The following is a 7,336-nucleotide window of genomic DNA, read 5'->3' on the forward strand; positions in this document are numbered from 1 at the left end:
TCTGTCTTTGGTAGTGGTTAAAAAGGAACTAATTTATTTTCTGATAATTCTTACAGCTATAGATGTCAAGGCTTGCTGAGATACTTCTTCAACAGTTTTTACTGTAGTGTAGGTAAAACTTATCATCTCATAGTGAAAACTGATTCTTGGACCCTTAATGAAGAAGGTTGCTGAAAAAAAAAACAAATCCTATTGGAGCAAATTTTTTTTGAGACTTTTGCATAAGTTTGTTGGGATATAATTATAAATAAGTTAAATAACAGCAGACAAATTGATGCATAACTCTCCTCCAACCCGTCGAGTCTGAATGTTCTCTTTCGTTTAGAATCGTTTAGAACGAACATCTTCAAGCTCAAAATCTGTAAACCACCAAAAAAAAGTTGTATAAAGTAATATTTGATGATACTGACATACCTATATAGTTTTGGACAAATAACTTTCAAACATCAATGATGTTATTTCTACTTTGCTACATCTTAAAATGTTTCACTCTTCTCATTGTTTAAAAATGTTTCGAAATATATTTTTCTATTACTGTCATAACTAGATGGTAATCCGTCCTGATTTAGCAGACCATTGATTTAGTGATTCTTTCAATGTGTCATGATTATTTTAACATATTTCAAGCTCTGTCCTGCTTTTTTCTGCTTGCCGACTACCGTAGAGTGCCGTAATTCAGCGCAGTTAAAGAATAAAACATTTCAAATGCTTAATTAAAAATTAGTATTGCATCAACAAAAAAGCTTTATGGGTGGATCGCTAGCAAATATGTTTTAAATTATGGCAAAAATATAAACTAGACTGTATTCACACGTTACAATTGTGATTTTTTTTTGAAATAGTTCACTCGTTGAAATTGCTTAATTCCGCGCATTTTTTACACGCTTTTCCATATTCCGCGCAGAAAAATGCCTAATTCCGCGCACTTGCAAAACAATCAAATTAACATTAATTTTGTATAAGGCAGCATCCATTCATTACGTAACGCTGAAGTTGAACATTTTCAACCCCCTACCCCCCTCCATAACACTTTTTGTATGAAAAAAAGTAAAGTTTTGTATGAGCCGTAACGTAGACTTTTTTATATCTTTTTGACTATCACATGAAATAAGGATAAACATTTGTAGTAGTCTTTTCCTGAGACGAGACTCGCAAAGACGGTCTTCTTTTTCTGTAATTGCTGAGTTTTTTTTCTTATTCCTCTGTGTTTGTATCAATCATGCGCAAACCCTCACATGAACATCCCAGCAAATATGCAATTGTGATTGCATCACACCGAAACATAAAAAAGCCTTTGAAGTGAAATTTTATGCCAGAAAAACTTGCAGACATTTGAAATAACTATAGTCTTGTGTTTAGATTTATCAGCAGCTTTGGAAAAACTGCTCCGAACACTGAGGTTTTTTATAACAGTTTATTTTGAATACAATTGTTGGAAATGTGTCCAACGAAGAAACGCACAGGGTTTATTTCCAAACTAATAATAGCATAAACGACCGGAGACGTAGGATTTACGTTTAAATGTGGCTATTATTAAATTCCTGAAATTATTTCATGTACATATGTGTTAGTTTACATATTGTGTGCCATTTTACATTTAGATTTAGTTAAAATAATAGATTGTGAACTTTAGTATAATATGTCCGTATTGACTTACGTTTAGTCCCGTTGTGCAGTGTTTGCGGATGATCAATCCGGTCTTGCGATTGTTGCGATCTCCTTTTCCTACTAATCACCTTAGCAATATCAAATTTACCGTACTAGATCCTCACCGTACTAAAACAATCTAGGTTTAAGTATTTCAATATAATTTAGCTAATTTCATTTACCTTTGCATGTAGGTTTTAGATTTATGTAGATCTTAGGTTAGAAAAATGCACTAGATGTTAAGTGAACACTGTAGATAAGTTTACTATTAAATTATATGAATTTCAACATAATTCAAGTTGATAGAATGTTACCCATTTAGTTCACACTATTATTGCACAATTTTCTAGATTCTTATTGCATGTAACACTATTTTAGATGTAGTTTTAGAAACTCAAAAGAGCACATGAGCGCTGTTGATATTATACGCTGTATCAATTGTATCTTATCTGTCCACCACAATAGCATATTGGTCATGACGTTTGACCAAGGGCCTCAGGGGAGAAGGTTGCATGCAATACCTACGTTTGTTGATGTGTGTAGATTAGAGATGCTGGATAGAGAGGTGCGTACTCAACACTCCCCCCGGGTACGCCGATGATCTGGTCGGCTTACATTTCGTCGCGCCGTACATCCAGCACGGCCAGCTTGGCTACCGGACGTTCGAACACTCCGGTGGTGGTTTGCACGGTGGCCGCCCTGATCTTGTTGTCCTTCTGGCTGATGCTAGTACCGATGACCTTACCTTTGGGCCAGCAGTTCCTGGGAAGCTTTGGATCGACGACGACCACTATGTCGCCGATAGCAATAGGCTTCGTATCGGTGTACCACTTCGTTCGGCGAGTGATCTCCGGCAGATAGTCACTCAGCCAACGTTTCCAGAACTGGTTCGCTAGCTGTTGAGACATTCGCCAGGTCCGTCGTAGGGTTGCTCCGCTGTCGTCCAAAGTGCATAGTGGCTTAGTACCATCCGATGACCCCAAGAGGAAGTGATTAGGGGTGAGCGCGGATGCGGACTCATCATCTACTGGGACGTGCGTTAGTGGCCGAGAGTTTACGGTGTTCTCGATCTCGGCTAGAAGGTTCCGTAGCACTTCATCGTTAGGCTTGTGAGACGGCCGAATCGCCATCAGGTTTCGCTTCACGATGCCTATTAGGCGTTCCCAGCTGCCGCCCATGTGCGGTGAGGCTGGGGGGTTGAATTTCCAAGTTGTTTCGATCCCACCAAACTCCTTCATCAAATCGTCCTGGTTGAACCCAACTGCAACGTTCATTAATTCACGGCTCGCGCCGATGAAGCAAGTGCCGCGATCACTGTAGATCGTTTTAGGTGTGCCTCGACGTGCTGCAAAGTTGCGAAGACCCATGATGCACGAGTCGGTACTCAAAGTGTGCACCACTTCGATGTGGATTGCACGCGTAGTCAGGCACGTTACCAGCATGCCCCATCGTTTCTCCACGCGGCGCCCTACGACGACTTCGAGGGGACCGAAATAGTCGACGCCAATATGGGTAAAGGGACGGGCGAATGCGTCGAGTCGCTCTGAAGGAAGGTCGGCCATTATAGGTGGCTGCGGTGTGGCGCGGTGGTTTTTGCAGTGTTGGCAATTGTACCGTACCTTGGCGTAGGCCGCTCGTAGTCGTGGTATGCAGTACCTTTGGCGGAGTTCATTTATTGCGGTTTGGTGGTTAAGGTGGTTATACTTATAGTGATAGTGTGCGATAATAAGTTTGGTGGTATGGTGGTCTCGTGGAAGGATAATTGGGTTCTTAGCGTCTTCGGTGGCTTGACAACAGGCGTCGATTCTTCCTCGCATCCGCATCAATCCGTCGTGGTCCATCCAAGGAGATAGTTTAAACAAAGAACTGGTTTTGGGAATGGGTTTCGACGGCTTCTGCAGAATTGCTATTTCGTCTGGGTAGGCTTCTCGTTGAGCTTGACGAATCACGTTAGCGTTCGGCGATCTGCTTTTCCTCCGTAGATGGAGGCCCATGAATAGTGGACTTCTTCTGGACCTTCAGACGACAGTTCGTAACGAAACGGTGTACGAGTGCCGCAGCCTTGATCATCCGCTTCCAGCTGGAGACGTTGATTGGTGGATCTGGTGCGGAGAAGTGAGTTAGCAGCGAAGGACGGAGTTTCTGTTGATGTCTTGTTACCTTTCGTTGATTGACACGGCCATAATTCTTCCGAATGCTGTAAAAACCCTGGCCCGATGAACCACCTCGACTCTGTCGTCATGTCCGGAAATTTCTCCCATTTCGTGCCCTTGCGTCAGCTACGTAAGCTTTGTCCACCACACACGGAAGAGATTCCGCAGCATGCTAGTCGCCTACCGGAGTATGAGAAGATCGTGTCCGTTTAACCAAGAAGCAGCTAGCGCGCACAGGCCGTTTTCCAGGATCTGCCCCGTTTTCCGGCAACCCGAGATCTGGCTCTATTCTCAGCGACATTCAACCAACACAACGGCCAATGAGCGGCTTCACAAACGACGAGAACATCTTCCCGATTGCAGAAAAAGTTGGAAAAGGAAACGGTGCCTTCGAACGCAGTGAAGAGCCGATTAGTTCATCCTCCAACGTTCCCTTGGCGTGTTGAAGACTTTGAAGATGATGCTTCGGGCAGCCAGAAGCCATTGTTCATACGCTGGATCGACAAAATCCCACCGCTTTTGCCGGCATTAGAGAAGACAGACTGGAAATCTCTGGTGGTTTCGCTCGTCAATGTATGAGAACTTCTGGCGCGACTATGTGGATGCCTGCGGGCTTGATGAATACCTGTACAACTCTACTTCCTGCATCAGCTAGTTAGCAAGCTACCACCTACCTATCAAGCTGAATCTGGGGCCGCGTACAGGATCGCACTCTCGGGATCAATTTAAGCGTCGTTTGCACTTGGATAGACTCCCTCGCTGAAGCTGCTAGTGCAGTTACAATCCCAGAAACATAGTAAATCTCCATAACCAATTCCGGAGTGAGAGTCGCACAACACAAGAAAGGGAATGCCTTCGCTGAATGCTCATTCCGAAAACGCCTCTTCAGATCTCGTTCACCAAAATCCCTCAAGTGGGAAGCGCTCGAACGCCAACGAGAATGTCCTCGTTGCAAAGGAGCCTGGCAAGGCGGTCGACAAAGGGCAAGCGTTTTCTAGAGTTTTCCCTGCGATTCGCGCTGGTCCACGGTACGAGAAATTCGGGACTCTGTCGTCGTTGTCTCAGCCGAATAACGGCGAGTGTCAAGCCCAAACTTCCAATTCAAGCACCACGCGCTGCTGCACAAAGAGCCAAAAGCAACAAATACCCGCTTACACAACAACGCAGTCATCTCCTGCAGTCGATCCCAACGAGCGACGGACGGTACGGAGCCTTCTAAGACAGGAGCCGGTCCTTCGCCTAGATAGTTGCCACCAATCATAGACTAAATCGAGCGACCATACTGTTTCGGCTATCTTCGTTGTGCTACACGTAAGTATAGATGATCCGGTAACACACGCTTTCCTCGACGACGGTTCGGATCTCACGCTACTCGACGAAGAGTTTAGCCGGATGACTAGAGCTAGATGGAGAACGTGCGATCTGCTTTGTCTTCACTTGGGAACCGGTGGCCACGCAACGTCAAGAGAAAAATCTCGGATCGTCGAACACGAGGATACGCTGGTGTAGCACAAAGGAGCTAAGAGTTTCACATCAACGGTGCACGTATCCTGTGACGGAACTTTAATGCTTCCGCACCAAGACGATGGACACGCGAGAACCTCACATCGCTTTACCTCATCCTAAATGGCACTGCCGCTCGAAACATACAACAGGCGTTAGCACGTATCCTCCCATTGGCGCTTAAGAAACCACATCTCAGCCAGTTTGCGCTCAAGGTGCGCGCAAGGTAAACTCGAAACGATCCCGTCGCTGTCAGACCCGTCTAGGATGGACCAGTTTGTGGAGGCAGATCCCAGATGTAACCAGCGCCATGTGCACTCTGTTTATCACATCAGGTTCTTTGCGCAGGATCAGTGCCAAGCGGCCGAAGATCTACACCAAGTTATCAAAGACTTACTTTGGTTGGATAGCTTGGGGATCATGAAGCCTCTCTGAGCACCTGCTCTCCGTGAGGAATCAACGAGCGCAGTTCTTCTCCAGTCGCTAACCTAAAGTTCACAGGGGAACGCTATGAAACCGGTCTACTCTGGCGATCACGACGCGTTTCGCGCTGCCGGACAGTCGAGCGATGGCCAGCGAATGTTTCCAATGCCTTGGAAAAGCGCATGATGAAGTGGAGGAAATATTGGCTAAAACGTTGAAGGAGAAATGAATGGACTACCTGATAAGAAAGGCTACTACGAAGGTTATCCGACGAAAGAATTGGCGGCCATACATCACAGCGCGGTTTGGTACCTCCCATGTTTCGCAGTTGAACAACCCAAATAAACCAGGGAAAGTAAGGATCGTTTATGGGACGCTGCGCAAAGCATTCGGAGTATCTTTGAATCTGCCTTGCTGAAGGTCCCGATCATCTTTCGTCGTTGTTCACTGTATTGATCGTTTCGCGAACGTCCATAGCCCTGACTGGTGACATACGGGAATGTTCCACCAGGTACGGATCGGCCAGAAGACCAGCAGTGTTCAACGTTTTTACTGGAGGGACGATGATGGAAACGTAGCGGTCTACGTGATGTGCGTCATGACATTCGGCGCCTGTTGTTCTCCCAGCATGCCCTATTGCGATGAACCTCAATGCTCAGCGCTTCGCCAGAAAATACCTGCAGCGGTGGAGGTTATCGGAGAAACGGCACTACGTCGACGATATGTTGGTAAGCGTCGAACAGAGGAGGAGGCGGTCGAACTTGCCAAAGAAGTGAGGTACGTCCACTCACAGGGCGGGTTCGAAAACGTAATTGGACAGCAACTCTCATCGCGTCCTGGAAGCCCTACGTGGAAGCAACACGGAAGAGAAGAATCTTGACCTTTCGCCAGAATTGGAACGGAAAAGGTGCTCGGATGTGGTGGTGCACAGCTTCAGACGTGTTCACCTACAAGCGGCTGGAACCGTTATGATAGTGATCTGTGGAAAGGTCGCCGGCCAGCCCACGAAAAGAGAAGTTCTACGGGTTCTGATGACGATCTTCGACCCCCTTGGACTCATCGCGCCATTCCTCATGTTCTTCAAGATCTTACTTCAAGAAATCTGGCGCAGTGGAATTCAATGGGACGACAAGATCGATGACAACGCCTTTGCCAAATGGTGCAGCTGGCTGCGAGTGCTGCCTCAAGTCGAACAGGTTCAGTATACCTCGATGCTTCTGCTCCCAAACCTCTTCGGAGTACGACGACGTTCAGCTAAACACAATCGTAGACGCGAGCGAAAACGTTATCGGTGCCGCATGCTACCTACGATTTGAGCGGAATAGTTCGTTTGGTGCCGTTTAGTTGCCGCCAAAAACAAGAGTAGCACCTATTTGAGATACCACTCTATCCCGCGACTTGAGCTAATGGCAGCTGTCATCGGTACACGACTCTCCCAAACGTCACCAAATCTCTGTCAATCACTTCCAAGTAAGCAGTTCTTCCACTCGGACTCCAGGGATGTGATCTGCTGGATAAACTCGGGACATCGTCGTTAACACCTTTCGTTGCAGCCGGTTGGCGAGATCTGAAGCTAACGGACGCAAGAACAATGGCGGTGGGTCCAACAC

The 7,336-nt window shown here is 46.2% G+C and overlaps 1 long non-coding RNA gene across 1 annotated transcript; it reads right to left on the bottom strand.

The window, feature by feature from the left end:
• Positions 1-1,450: 1,450 nt before the first annotated feature.
• LOC110680658 lies at positions 1,451-2,269 on the bottom strand. Its single transcript, XR_002502961.1, has 3 exons — positions 1,962-2,269; positions 1,830-1,897; positions 1,451-1,776 (listed from the first exon to the last, which is right to left on the bottom strand). It is a non-coding gene; the product is annotated as an uncharacterized LOC110680658 (long non-coding RNA).
• Between the last annotated feature and the right edge of the window lie 5,067 nt (positions 2,270-7,336).

Source organism: Aedes aegypti, unplaced genomic scaffold (assembly GCF_002204515.2).
Source record: "Aedes aegypti strain LVP_AGWG unplaced genomic scaffold, AaegL5.0 Primary Assembly AGWG_AaegL5_hic_scaff_1722_PBJ_arrow, whole genome shotgun sequence".
Classification (NCBI taxonomy): domain Eukaryota; kingdom Metazoa; phylum Arthropoda; class Insecta; order Diptera; family Culicidae; genus Aedes; species Aedes aegypti.